Genomic DNA, 15,745 nt, shown 5'->3' with positions numbered 1-15,745 from the left:
AAACAACAAAAGAATTCTAAATGTTTAAAAGCTATCTGTTATCTGAATGTAAAGTACAACTTTTTTTTTTCTCTTATCACTATAGAGATTCCCAGTGGGTTGGTGAGAATAAACTATTTTGTAAATAGGTCTCCCCTTCCTTCTTCACAAGATATGTGCCTCACATCTTGATGTCAGAGCAGCATTTTTTAGTGAATCCCTAGACTGAAACATCAGTCCCTCCAGTTCCCAAGGACAGGGATATCTGTCTATGACTGTCTATGGGGTGAAAAGGAGTTACCAGAACCAATGTCCTGTCAGACGTGTGTGTTAGTCAGTAGAACTGAGAGCACAGCTAGTGGCAATGCTCCTCCCGGTCACCAGAGTAAATTAAGGCACCTTTGAAGTAAAAAAAATTCTCAGAGTTGTCTGTTCAGAGGGTAGAGTTGTTGCTTTTGTTTCAGTTGTATTTTTTTCCAGTCAGGTATATCTGTTTGCTTTCTCCAAACTGAATTTCATTTATTCGCCCACGTTTTCAATGTGACTATTGCAGATTTCATCAGTAAGTCAATATGTGCCAGCATGCATTATACAGAGAGATTTCATCATATGTAAAGTGTAAAATGGATAATACTGTGATGATACCATCTCAGTGATAACTATTGACAGTATGATTGAACATCGATATTGGATGCTACTACATGCCCATCTTTATTCTATCTTTTTCATAATCTGGGATTAAAATTTAGTATATTTCATGAAATTAATATATACTTCGTTTACTCTCCCTCACAGAAAATTAATAAAAATACAATCAGAATCGCTGTTGCCAGCTTTATTACCAGTAGTTTGATACCACTCTCAAACAGCTCTCAGTCTCCATGTCTCTTTGTACACAATGTTGAATCTTCTGAGAAGCAGCATTACACACTCAAAATAAAATTGACATGCACTTTTTTTTTATTTTAGCCATGACAATTTTAGTATTTTAAATGAAATTTCCATGGGTTTTCTGCAGTACTTTTTACATAACCTCTTTATTTACTGTAAGTGTGGTTTGGTATAGTACTCTTCACTAAGAACATCTCTCAGATTGTAATTAATTGTATTCCATCTGGAGGAAAGTTACCTACATCAAACAGGCAGCAGCCTTTTTTGTCTTGTGATCAGCCCCACTATGGCATCAGGTGGGTTTACTGGTTATAGAGTGTGCTAATAGGTACACCTCATTTTTTTATTTTTTTATATTTCCTATTCTTTTCACCCAAATGTCAGTTAAAGTTTCAACCATCTGTGTTCAGCCAAGTTTCTCATCTTTATTTTTTAACTGAAAATACATTTTCATGGTTCACATACAATCATTCAGTATATGGGTTGCAAAGCCACACATAAAAAGGGTCACGTAGACAGTGCCACAGTTGACAATAATAAATCTTCTTAGAATAATACTTCTGTCATGTAACTGGGATGAGAAGTTCGGTTTTGTTGGGTATTTTTTACTTTCCAGAAATGTGTTGGTGATAGCAAAGATAATTCTGCTTTTCAAGGAGCTTTAGTAGTAACCAAAAAGAATTGTGTTTTCTTAACACTTCTGAGAATCGTTCTATTAATTTATCTGTAGATGTGTCTGGGCAAAGGTTTATTAGAATGCAGTGCAGACACTTTCTGTGTTGTGAACCTAGGAGCATTGTCTTCTTTGAATTATAGCTAGCAAAAAGTTGCAAATTATTTCCTTGGTGATGAAACGATATTTTTCTAAATGAACACTCTAAATGCTATGCACATCTATGATGCTATATTAGTGCTATGAACAGTGATGACTCATCTGAGAACTGGTGACTCAATTTTTTAAGATAGACAATGATTTCACTGATCTAGATTTTTATGTTTGGTTTGTCTCATCAGATATGACTAAACCAAGCAATGCTTCCTTTCCCTTTCTATTGCACTGACCATTCTCCTCACTTGGTCTGTCTGTCATATTTAAGTTAAAAATTTAAAATAAAGCAATGATATATAATTCACCTGAAAAGCATGTGCAAACATAACTATTGAAACAGCACAGTCATATTTATTTGCTCCTTTCCATAAAGATTTATTGGTAAATTGTATATTCTGGATCGAGTAAAGGAAGAACTCGTGTGAATGATGTCATTCAGTATTAAAACACTATACACTTTTTCTTTCCCAAATTTGCCCAATTTCCCTCTCCTTAATTATAACAAGTGTTTATTAAATGCCTAAAAATGCTATTCCCAGCTCTTAGTATCAAGACTTGATAATGTTAAACACCAACACTTCTATTTCGGTAAGTAAGTGCAACAGAAATTACCATGTCACAGTTTAATACATTTGATAAGAGAATTTGTTATCTAATACCTTTCTTAGGACAGTTCTTTTCTCACTACTATATTGTACTCTGACAGATTCTCTCCCACACCTTCAAACTACAGAACAAATAGGCAGAATTTTTGTAACATAATGCCTCAATATAGTGTCAAAACACTTCATATTGGCTTCTTCATTTTGACTATCATATATTATATTCTAAATAATACTACTGAACTGAAACTTTTTCATCTTACCATACAAAATATTTTGACCTTATCAAACAAAAATGTTTTGACAAGACAAAATGTAATTCTTTACTAGTATTTTGTTTCAAAAAAATATTGACATTTCATAATTTGATTCCAATTTATAATGCAAAAAAATGTGCAATTTCACCCAGCTCCACTAAGATCTAGGCTTAATTTTTATTTTTATTAATATGCCTTCTCGAGTAATATTTTAATAATCTCTTTGACATCTTTGATCCATGCTGGTGATTTGTTTAACAGAAAACTCATAAATCACTTTCTCAACTTACTAACATTCTTCCTTACCTACTTTTCTAATTTCAGTGGTTATGGAGAAAAGTTGCTATTTATGCTTTACAGAAACTCTCAACTATAGATGTTTCATTGGGAAAAAATTACACACTAGCATTACTGTCACTGCACTGTCTAAGTGACAGTTCCAGCTTTTCTTATAGTTGCAATTCCTCACTTATTTTTTCTTCAGAAAGTGTTTATGATATTTCACATAAGCAGCCTCCTCAGAAGATGAAACCCATGTTCTTCTCCCTGGAGTTTCAGCTACTTCTCAGCTTTTTTTTCTGCCCTACTATTCCAATATTACTTCTATGCTAATTTCCAGTGACTTTTCTAAACTCGTGAAAGCTGATTTTTCAGTTCACTTCTTTTTTACACATATCTGGCTCTGCTTTTCACTACAAAGTTCTGCTGTCTCTCAGGAGTAAATCAGAGCACTTAGCCTCTGTCCTATCTGGCTAATTGTTACATCATCTTTGCAAATTTATGTGAAGAAAACAAAAAGGAGACTTAAAAATGGTGGAATATAAAACAAATAGGGAAAAAAGGAAACTCAACAAGTATTTTTTCACCTTCCAACCTCATTCAAACACTCAACATATCTAATATTTCTTGCTGTGAATGACAGATGACCTTTTTCTCATTGCTAAAGGTGAACACTGTTTTCAGGAGAAGTCTAAGGGAACACTGTTACATATGGTTATTAGTGAACAGTGGAATTCTGATTTGAAGTTTTAATTAGTAACTGCTACCAATACAAATAAAGAGAATAGATTTTTAACCTGCACAATATAAAACTTTCAGGTCTTTTTCTTTAATGTATTATACTCTGAATTGCTGTTTTACACCTATATGACAGTATTTCAAAGTGATAGCAGGGATTTCGTGTTTAGTAGGATATCTAGTTAAAATAAAAATCACTGTGTAAGGAGCTAGACATGGAAGACTCTGGGAACATGCTAGAACTGTGGGAGATGCTGTCTGAGGATTCCTGACAGCCTCGTGCAAAGCATATCTAGGTGATTGTCCTATTTTGTATTAAAAGCAGCCACAAAAGCAGTCACACAAACTGTAGGAGACCTAGGTTAAATTCCTTTGCAGTGGGATTTGATTGTTATCTGCCCATTCCTGGAGAGTTCTTCAACCATCAGGTTACAGTGTTTCAGGAGGCCTAAGGAGGATTCATTAAATGTTTCTTAACTGAAATAAAAACAAAAAAACCCAAAGAACAGAACAAAAGAACCCAACCCAAAACAAAACAAAACAAAACCCCACACCTGGGTTAGAAGGACAAAGACAGAAACTGTATGACCTTCAGCCTGTTATTTCAGCTAGGAAAAGAGAGAGGTAGGTTCCCACTGCTAATAATTGTGTCCCTGTTTTGCATAAAGTAGAAATCTTCAGCCAGTGAAACAGAAAAAGCTGCGATCAGTAATACTCCCTGGTCTATAGGCTGCAATACTTTGATGGGAGGTAAATGATACAGTTCACATTCTGTGATATATGAAACAGTTGGTTTGAGTGAAATTAAAGTCAGGTTTTCTGTATTGTCTGTTATTTCACTCCCCTGATAGCAGGGAGGAGCTGCTATCAGCACTATGACACAAAAACTGTGAATTTAGTAGTAGTGAGCAGTAGAAATAAGTCTGTCTCCATATTTACTAGATCAACATATTGTGTAAGTGAATCTCATTTGCAGACACCATAACCAATTATGCAGAGTCTAACAGCTAGTTTCCAGACCTGGAGATGAGAACCGTATTGGAGTCTTTAGAAATTGTGCTGGTTTTGGCTGAGAAGAGGTTAATTGTCTTCACTGTAGCGCCTGTGGTGGTCAGGGACCTTTCCAGCTTCCCACGCTCTGCCACGTGGGCAGGAGGCTGGGAGGGGTGGGGCCACAGCCAGGTCAGCTGACCCCGACTGGCCAATGGGATGTTCATTCCGTACCATGTGACGCCACAGCCAGCACATTAACAGGGGCAGTTGGTGTGTGGATGGCAGTTGTGACTTGGGGACTGGTGGTGTTGGGGTTGGTGAGTGGCTGTGTCACGTTTGGGTTGTTCTGGTGGTTCACTCCCCCTACCCACCCCCCCCTGGATTTTGCCTCTTTCATTGTTTTCCTTTCCATTGCATTTTTGTTGTTGTTATTTTAATTATTAAACTGTTCTTATCTCAGCCGTTGGGCTTTACCCTTCTGATTCTCTCTCCTGTCCCCCTGGTGGGGGAGTGAGCAAGTGGTTGTGTGGGGCTGAGCTGCTGGCTAAACCACAACAAAAATAAAGCACAATAATATCCTGGAAAAATCAGTAGTAGACTTTCATGAGATATTAGATATTTATTCATAAAATTTAGATATTGGACATAATAATAATGGGTTCCATATTTTTCTTTTTTCTTAATATTTATTTTAATTTTTCACTAATGAAGCCTAGAACTTGACTAGGATCATATGTCAAGATGGTTTGCAGATGTCCTACCAAAAATTTCTGAAATTACTTCATTTTTATATTAGTGAATGAAGAACTTAGTTTAATGCCTTTCACCAGAAATATAATAATTGCCTATGAAACATGGAAATTAAAGTATTTGTAGTATTCATACTTCTTTGCTTAATTTTAATAGCATTTTTAATAGTGCCCTGTAAAGACTCCATGCAAATATTGTAGACTTATGTTGAAAGCCTTTTATTATTTCCTGTCTAAAGTTAGGAACAACTAACTTTTAAAGGTGGAATATTTTTCTATTCCCCCTTTTTATGCTGATAAACATATCCCTAATGTATATGGGACTTTACAGGTAAATATTAAAAGACAGGAAATCACTATTTAAGGTGGTCATCACTAAGGAGTGAATGAAATATATGATGTAGTAAACAAAAGATGTTGAGCACATTCATATACTTCCTTTGATACTGGCCATGGCTAAAGTAGAAAAATGGTATGTGAAATAGACCGTGATAATCAAGGGAGCTTGATCTGTCATTCTCAGTTGTGCTAAACTGATGTGAAAACTGAATCACATGTACTCTGTGGAAGAAGTGAGACGTTACTTCTGAAGCACAAGACAAGCTTACAAAAGAAGAGTTTGCAAACAGTGAAGCAGAGGCGGACAACCCTACTGACCAATCTGGAAACCTGAAAGGGCAAAAGGGGCAGTGGAAGAGTTAATTACTTCTATTTTGTCCTACCAAGCTGCAGTGTATTTTCTTAATTTAGAAAAAAAATTTGCAAAATTTGAGCTTGAAAACCTCTTTGGTCTTCCTTAAGGTATGGGTGCAGATAGCTAGCCCTGTCCCATGGCCAGACTAACAGAGTATCAAGATCAGAAATTTCTGGATCCTGCAGAAAATGTAAGGAGAAAAGTAGCTGGCCCCACCTGACCTGGCCCTAAGCTACTAAGACAAGAAAGGCAGAAACTACAGAATTTGTGGGAGGGAAGCATCAGGAACCAAATCTAAACAAAAGATGCCAAAAAAGAGTGAAATGGGTGCCGCTGGTTCATCAAGCGGTTAACGTCTAAGGCCAAAATTAAAAAGCAAGGATGTAAAAATCAGTAAAACTGGAGTAAATAGAGAAAAAGTTCAATGGATGAGAATTATTTATTCAGGAGGAGGAAACAGAAAAAAACTGACTATAAGGTAAAGCATAGCATATGATTGAGGCTGTTTGGAGGTCCCTAGCGAGCAGCCCTGGCCTGACAAGCACAGTCTGGAGCAGAACAGCAAACCTGTTCAGATCATAACACAGGTGTCTGACTTGATTTTGCAGTCAGGGCACCTGGAGTTTTCACCATAATATTGATGAGGGGACACCACACTTCACACTCTTCTAATGAACTGGAGAAATATTTACACCACCAGCTGAAACACTCAAGTGTTGATAGCTATTTATTGAAAAAGGCCATCCTCCAGTCCCCTTTGTCTTGAGATAAAGTGAGCTGCTTTGCATTATTCTCTGAGCTTCATGGGCACATCACCCTTGCCCATCTTCACTGAGTCTTCTTCCACTGAAGGGGCTTATTCAGTGAGTCATGTTCCGCCCCTAGGAGTTTAGTCAGCCAAACACGGGGCTGTTGTTCCCTCAGATAAAAAATCTGTCCCCATTTATTTTTTCACCTTCAGTCCCCCCATTGTTACATCCATACCCAGTTTGGTATTTTTGCTATCACTGTGTAGGTGACAGTGATGCACAACATTACTGGCACAGTTACCCTGGAAGTGCTGGCCTTTGGCAAACACACTCCCAAGGGGACCCAGTGCTCCCCCCTGCAGCATCTGTGAAGCTCAGCCCATTCCTGTCACTCCCCCTACACCCCCCGGAGATCCAGCTGCCCTTTGTGGCACTGTCTGTAACCCTGCCAGCTTCTCAGACTGTTATTTGTCATGCCAAGCCTTTTCTCATGTCGTGTCCTGTAGTTTCTCCCATCCATTCAGTTAACTGAACCTCAGCCCAAGGCAAGGTCAGCAGTCCACACACCTGCCTGCAACTCTGACAAACTTTTAAAAAGTTGTAGTGGGTTGACCCAGGGCAGCAACTAAGCACCCACGCAGCCACTCGCTTGCTCCCCCGCAACTACTGGACTGGGGAGTGAATAGGAAGACTAAAAGCAAGAAAATTCCTCTGCTGAGATAAAGACAGTTTAATAAATGAAGGAAAGAAGTGGTGCAAAGGCAATAACTGACTACGTTCCACAAGCAGACCTGTGGCCTGGAATTAGGATTTTGCTCTTTTGTGACTGAAATACTCTGACTCATACCAGAGAACTTAAAAACCATTATTATTATTTGTAATTCCTTTTTTAAACACAATTCTGTTTTGAAGGTGATGGGTTCACCTAGACGGTTGATAGTGTAGGAACGTCAAGTGGACCAAAATAAAAATTCCAAATATTCTTTAATTGTTGATATTACATCATTTTGGAGCACCTGAAAAGTTTTTGAGCTGACAACTCTTTGACATTAAAGCTGCAATGAAAAAGGAAACTGGATTCCTCTGAAATTTGCTGCCACAGCTGCTTGTCTGTGGAAGTTCTGTGCAATATACTGTGATGCATAGACCTATGTTTAGTATGGCTCAAAGGAACATCTTTCACAACCAGCATTTAGTCCTCCTGTTTGTATAAAAGACTTCTAAGAGCTCCTTTCCTCTGTAACTCACAGTCATTATTCAGTAGCAGCTTGGACCTCTTAATATATTACAGTAACAATAGTTCTCTGAATGCATACAACTGAATCGGGCATCTTAAAGTGCACCCTTCACTGCATTAATCATAAAGAATAATATGTTTCCATGCAGTGCTGTTTTAGAAGGATACTTTGTCAAGGTTTAATCACTTGCCACTGAAGCCTGGACTATAAATTGACAGTGCTATTCCACTGAAACATTTCTAAGGTCTAAAGCACAGCCCTGTTTTATACACTATCCTTAGATCAGTGTAATGATTTTGTACGCTTCTTGTAAAAGAGGAATATTGCACTTAAAAGGTGTCATGCTTTCTGAAACACTTAGTGTGGTAACTATTTGGATCTGTTCCTACATAATATGTTTAAGAGGAAAGCAGATTAACTAGCTGATTGAAAAAAACAACAATGGCAATGCCTTCCCTATGGTCTGATCCTCTTGTGTATTTAGCTTCATAACTCCCAGCTTAGTGATCAATATCAAATCACCATCCTTCTTGCTGTGTCAGTACTGTGGCATCAATATAGGTATAGAAAAGAGAATTTTATTCTATTCTGGTCATATAATCATCAGGACTGTTGACTAAATTCTTATTGGAGTGTTTATTGTCAGGAGATGCATTGAACAAAATTCAGCTTGACTTTGAGACTCCAGTTTACACTCATCAGAAGATGTTAAAAGGCATTAGAGAGATCTGCTGCTTTGCACAGGCAAAGTATGAGACTTTGCATGTGATCTGTGCTTCACCCTTTTTTGGTCACCTGTGTCACTTTCGGAGGCTAGGTGTCTGGAGTTCTTTGGATGTTCTGGGAGGGATTTATTGGATTTTTTACTAAATAGGTTCAAGACTACAGGATCACTAAAATGTCTTAATGCCATTTTCCTTCCTTCCTTCCTTCCTTCCTTCCTTCCTTCCTTCCTTCCTTCCTTCCTTCCTTCCTTCCTTCCTTCCTTCCTTCCTTCCTTCCTTCCTTCCTTCCTTCCTTCCTTCCTTCCTTCCTTCCTTCCTTCCTTCCTTCCTTCCTTCCTTCCTTCCTTCCTTCCTTCCTTCCTTCCTTCCTTCCTTCCTTCCTTCCTTCCTTCCTTCCTTCCTTCCTTCCTTCCTTCCTTCCTTCCTTCCTTCCTTCCTTCCTTCCTTCCTCCCTTCCTCCCTCCCTCCCTCCCTCCCTCCCTCCCTCCCTCCCTCCCTCCCTCCCTCCCTCCCTCCCTTCCTCCCTTCCTTCCTTCCTTCCTTCCTTCCTCCCTTCCTCCCTTCCTCCCTCCCTTCCTCCCTCCCTCCCTCCCTCCCTCCCTCCCTCCCTCCTTCCTTCCTTCCTTCCTTCCCTCCCTCCATCCTGAAGGACTTGGGGGTGGGATCCATTGCAAAAATGCTCACACCAGCATGTCCAACAGGGGAGTAAGTCAGGCCAAGCAGTGTGGTGATAAAGGTTCCTTAGCTGTCTCCCAAGAGGTGAAACAGAAGAGTAATCACCTCGAGTCTATGTATACAACAAACAGGAGGAACTGGAGCTCTGTTCCCACTCAGAAGGGTGTGACATCATAGGAGTAACTGAAACATGGTGGGACAAATCAAATGACTGGGGGATCGCAATGGATGGTTACAAGCTCTTTCGTGAAGGCAGGCAAGGTAGAAGAGGTGGAGGAGTTGCACTCTACATTAAGGAAAACCTTGAATGTATCAAAGTCAACTATAGTGATTGCGACTGCTCTATCGAATGCCTCTGGGTTAAAGTCAAAGAGGTCATATCCAAGCAGGACCTCACAGTGGGCATCTGCTATCGACCTCCTAACCACAGTGACGAAGACGACGAGGCATTATTTGGGGCACTAAAGCAAGCTTCTGGCCAACAGAACCTGGTCCTGATGGGTGACTTCAACTACCCAGACATCTGCTGGAAGAACAATATGGCAGCTCGCATGTCATCCACCAAGTTCCTGGAATGCATAGAGGACTGTTTCCTGATACAAATGATAGACGTGCCAACCAGGAAGGAGGCACTGCTGGACTTGCTATTCACAAACCGAGAAAGCCTGCTTTGTAATATCTCGGTTAGCGATAGCCTTGGCTGCAGCGACCACAATATTGTTCGGGATCCTGCTGAGTGTGCTGAAGGTCAGCTCTAAGACAAGGGTTCTTGGTTTTAGAAGAGCAAACTCCAGTTCACTCAGGGCTCACTTGGGAGGCATTTGATGGGAAGCTTCCATGGAAGACAAAGTTGCTAGTGAGTGCTGGGAATTCTTCAAGAACTCTCTATTGGAAGCACAAAGCCAATTTATCCCCTACAAAGGAAAAGGAAGTAAGCGGAGCAAGGGGCCCCCATGGCTCAACCATGACCTCCTGGGTCTACTCAAATCCAAAAGTGAAGCACACCAGAAATGTAGAAGTGGAGGATTATCTGTCGAGAGCTACAAGGGCACAGCCAGAGAGTGCAGAGATGCAGTTAGAAAAGCAAAAGCCCAGCTTGAATTGAAACTGGCTGTAGATGTCAAAAATAACAAGAAAGTTTTCTTCAGACATGTCAACCATAAGCAGAAAAAGAAGGAAAACATAGGCCTGATGTTAAATGGAAAAGGAGTCAATCACCAACGAAGGTGAAAAGGAAGAGGTCCTCAGCACTTTCTTCACCTCTGTCTTTACCAGCACTGCCGGGTCCCAGGCTTTGGAAACAAAATTCCCAGTTGATCGAAACACTGACCCACCACCAGTGAAGGAAGAGTTAGTCCATGAATTACTACAGGAGCTTGACCCTTACAAATTTGTGGGCCCTGACGCCATCCACCCAAGGGTGTTGAGAGAGCTGGCTGACATCATTGCAAGGCCACTCTCCATAATCTCTGAGTAGTTGTGGGGAATGGGGGATGTCCCAGAGGACTGGAGGAAGGCAAATGTTACCCCTATCTACAAGAAGGGCTCGAGGGAGGATCCCGGTAACTCTAGGCCCATCAGCCTTACTTCAATCCCTGGGAAAGTTATGGAACGAATCCTCCTGGGGGCCATCACAAGTCAAATGAAGCACGTGATTGGGAGAAGCCAACATGGCTTCACTAAAGGCAGATCGTGCTTGACAAACCTGGTGGCCTTCTATGACCAAGTGACTTGCCTGGTTGACATGGGGCGGGCAGTGGGCATTGTCTACCTGGACTTCTCCAAGGCTTTTGATATGGTCCCCCACAGCCTCCTCCTGGAGAAATTGATGTGTTATGGCCTAGACAAGTGGTCTGTGCAGCGGGTGGGGAACTGGCTGACAGGCCGCACCCAAAGGGTGGTGGTAAACAGCTCCTTTTCCAAGTGGCAACCTGTCACTAGTGGAGTCCCCCAGGGATCAATATTGGGCCTAATGTTATTCAACATCTTTATAAGTGATCTGGATAATGGCATCAAGTGTAGCCTGATGAAGTTTGCCAATGACACAAAATTGAGCGGGGAAGTAGACACTCCAGAAGGGAGAGCTGCTCTGCAGGGAGATCTGGATAGGCTGGCAGAGTGGGCCAGCAAGAACCTTATGAAGTTCAACAATGAGAAGTGTAAGGTCATGCAACTGGGAAAACATAACCCGGGAGTGCAGCACAGACTGGGATCCACCTGGCTGGAAAGCAGTTCTGTGGAAAGGGACCTGGGGGTCCTGGTGGACAGAAAGCTCAACATGAGCGAACAGTGTGCCGCTGCGGCCAAGAAGGCCAACAGGATGCTGGGTTGCATCAAAAAGGGCATCACCAGCAGAGAGAAAGAAGTCATTATCCCACTCTACTCAGCGCTTGTCAGGCCACACCTGGAGTCCTGTGTACAGTTCTGGTCCCCTCTATACAAAAAGGATGTGACAGGCTGGAAGGGGTCCAGAGAAGGGCCACCAAGATGATCCAAGGACTGGGAAGCTGCCATACGAGGATAGGCTGGGAGAACTGGGTTTATTTAGCCTTGAGGAAAGGAGGCTCAGAGGGGATCTCATCACCATGTACCAGTACTTCAGGGGTAGCTACAAAGAAGACGGAGACTCCTTTTTTACACAGAGTCACATAGAGAGGACAAGTTGCTCTTGGGGAGATTCTGATTGGACACCAGAGGAAAATTTTTCACTATGAGGACAATCAACCATTGGAATGATCTCCCCAGGGAAGTGGTTGACTCGGCCACATTGGACACCTTCAAGAGTTGTCTGGACAGGGTGCTGGGCCATCTTGTCTAGACCGTGCTTTTCCTAGAAAGGTTGGACTAGATGATCCCTGAGGTCCCTTCCCACCTGTGATTCTGTGATTCTGTGATCCGCTTATTTATTTCAATGTTCACTAAACTGAGCTCAGCCAAAGCTCAGAACCTAGGCCTATATTGTAATCTGAACAGATTGGTTCTGGGAATCATTGTGAGGCAATAAATGTTGGAGTCGACAATGTAATTTTTGTAGTCACTTTCAGACGATGTCTACACTTTAAGTTTAGAAACTCTTAGATATAAGGAGTAAACTAATCCCTGAATCAGTTCCACTTATTTTGAAGGATTGTGCCAGGTACGAATTTCTTAAGCATCTTTCAAGAAAAAGAAATATTTGAAACTGTTATGTTATGCAATATAGAATAACATAACAGAATGGGTACTGACTAATGGAGAGCCTTATTAACATCTACTAGAATCTCAGTAATGAAAACACCGTCTTATGAATTAAAATAAATATTTATATATAAAAAATAGAAATCAGTGTCCTGTAATGCATTTTGATAACATGTCATTGAGCCAATACTTAACGATTCAGCTCATTTAATAATTTTTTTTTCTAAAGGATTTCAATAGAATATTATCTCATAACAACTTTTCTGTATTTAAGGTTACTTTATATTTTTACTTGAAATTCTTGATCTCTCTTTCTGGTCTCTCACTATAAAAATAAATAACCATAAAATTTAATCATAAATTAGATTAGAATATATACCTCACCTAACAGTTATTTGAAACGTTACCTCAAAATATTAGCAAGTCACACATCTACTATAGGAGAAAATAAAAAGAAAAGGAAAGAAGCAGTCATAGTCCCCAAACAAGAATAACTGAATACAAGTAGAAATTTTTCTGAATTAGAGGGTTTCAAATTAAGATAGAAGTAATATGAATTAAGGTACAAGGGTTCTGTGGGACAGGCTTTATGTCCCATGTATACAAAATTGTTAATTCAGTGTATTGATATTAATAACAATTCTGGGTCTTGGTCTGTTACCCTTATTTATGGTAAGACATAACATTTCAAACTATCTTCCAGACTCTGCTGCAACAACTACTCTGGACAGAGCAAGGGCAGAGTTAGAATTTACTTAATCACTGTGTTCAGGAGGAAACTGGACAAAATTAAAACTGTGATTTTCCCCCTCTCCTTCCCTCCCCATATAGTGTTTAGTGTTGCTGAGGCAGCATTTGACATTGTTCAGAGCTAGTAGCAAATTGCTAACCTCTGGGATTAATGAGAGAACAGGGAGGAAATCATGCTTTTGTGACAGAATAATACCTTTTCTTGGTGCTTCCTGAGGCAATACAGCTATATGCTTCTTTTTAAATAGGACTACAGAGAAAGAGACACGTTATCTCAGAAGAAACAAAATGCTGGTTTTGTTCAGGCTTTTCCATTATTCCTTCCTGGTAGCAGATAAATTTGTTAAGGCCTTCCTTAGTATTTGAACAGATTTACATAATGCACTGATGAATGTGTCGTAAACTTCTGAATCAATTAGACTGATATTGATGGTAATTACATTGTCACTAACACTACTATATCACTAAACCTTAACATGATGGCAACCTGGAAGAATAATGTTGATTATAGAGCAGATAAATCACATTTTGCTTATGATTTGCATATGACTTGCATGAAATCTGGATATACCTCTCAGTTCATAGTTATGTCCTGCTGGCATCAGAAGGGACACGCTTGCTTAAGCGTTGTTGGGTAATGAAGTACTCAGAAACAAAGTGGTCAGCAAGCACTGCTTGCTAATGTCTTCAGCTTTAAATTGTTGCAGGACATACCATGTTCCAACCTGTTCCTTCCCATAAGAGAAACAATTTCAGTTATTTACATCCTTGAACTACTCTCCTTACTTAAGGCTATCAAAGATTTCTCCTGTGGCCTTGTTTAAGCAGCACTGATTACTACAGCATGTGACTGATTTGACTTGTCTGCCTCAGGCACATCTTATGACACGATAGCAAGCTCAGTAGACATGCTCACATTCAACAAATCCCTTGTGCTACCTTTCACACTCACAGGGTGGAAGTGCCACCCGTTGCTGCTGCTAGTATCTCTTAGGAGGGTCAGTTAACAGGCAACTGCCTTATTGCATATGGGATGAAGAAAGGAGCCCCACAATGTCTCAAGCCATTTTGGAATCTCTTTCTCAATGTCAGTGTTTCAAGGAAAAAATTAGCATAATTTTATTCTATTTTATTCTTTTATTCCTCTTCCTTGTCATCTTGCATATTACCTTGTGTCATGGCTGTTGTTTCATCTAGTCTGTTCAGTATTCTAAATACTGTTGGTGTATGGGGTAAGCAGCTGTCTGTGGGACCAAGATATCCTCTACATCTTGAGTGGCTTGTGGTAGGTTCAGCAGATTAAGATGGACACATCTTTTAATAACTTACATCTCTCATCTTCATGTCCAAGGTGGGAACTATCCTAACACCTGACAATCACCAGAAAACCAGCCTCTGACATAAGCAAATTCACTGCCAGCTTTATTGTATTCAAGATATCTGAGGCCATCCTCCAAATCTTTCCTTCTTTGCTATCTCAAAGCTCATCAGCAGAAGATGGGGAAGAGGAGGGAAATGAGAGGAGCAGAATTTGCCTTGCACAAGTCTTGAAACTGTGAATCATCTATTTATGGTATACATAATCCTATACACTATTTGCTGCAGAAATCTTATGGCTACACTATTTAGAAAGAGTATAATTCTCTCTCTGTAGAAGCCTGTCATTCAGAGACACAGTAGTAGTTGTAATAATGCTTGTTGAATCACAAATTTTCCTTCGTTCCCTCTCTTGCAGGAGCTAATATGGAGCAGATGGTGAATGAAATGTCCTGCCCAAAATCCTGGGAATGTTGAGGAAAAGCACTTCCTCAAAATGTTACTCCTGGAATTGTTTCTGATGACAGGGAGAGGAGTGTGCCCCAGGTATCATCCTGCTGGGACACAGGATACCATTTTCAAGCTTGATTCCTTCAAAAGTATGTGAAGAGGGCCAGACCTAACCCTCTGCAAATATGTGATGAACAGTAGTCATAACGCCACACTATACAACCGCAGAACATACAACTGGCTGAGCTAACTTCAGCCAAAGACTATGAAGCACTGCAAATTCCAAGACATTGCCTTGGAGTCTGCAGTGCTGTATGATGCTTTTTGCTGTAATAGGCAGTCATGACAGAGGCTGACATATATTAACTCTGAGATACTGCTTTTGTATTGGACAAAAGCCCCCTCCATACTTTCTCCTCTGTGAGAACTGAGCAGGGAAGAGAAGAGTGGTGCAGTGCTTCTGGCAGATACCCCTGCCTTTAAGTGGAGGGAGAATTAGGTCCTAGTCACCTCCTATCAATGTAGATTTCCTGGTGTTGGCCACGATATACCTTTAAACATAGACTGTGTGATTTCTCTTTTCCGTTGACCCCATCCCCAGACTAGCCACCTACATAAGTGTCTTGGTTTTGGCTGGGCTAGAGCTAATTTTC

This window comes from Phalacrocorax carbo, chromosome 2 (genome assembly GCF_963921805.1).
Source record: "Phalacrocorax carbo chromosome 2, bPhaCar2.1, whole genome shotgun sequence".
In the NCBI taxonomy this organism is placed as follows: Eukaryota; Metazoa; Chordata; class Aves; order Suliformes; family Phalacrocoracidae; genus Phalacrocorax; species Phalacrocorax carbo.
Note: the sequence above shows the minus strand (reverse complement) of the source record.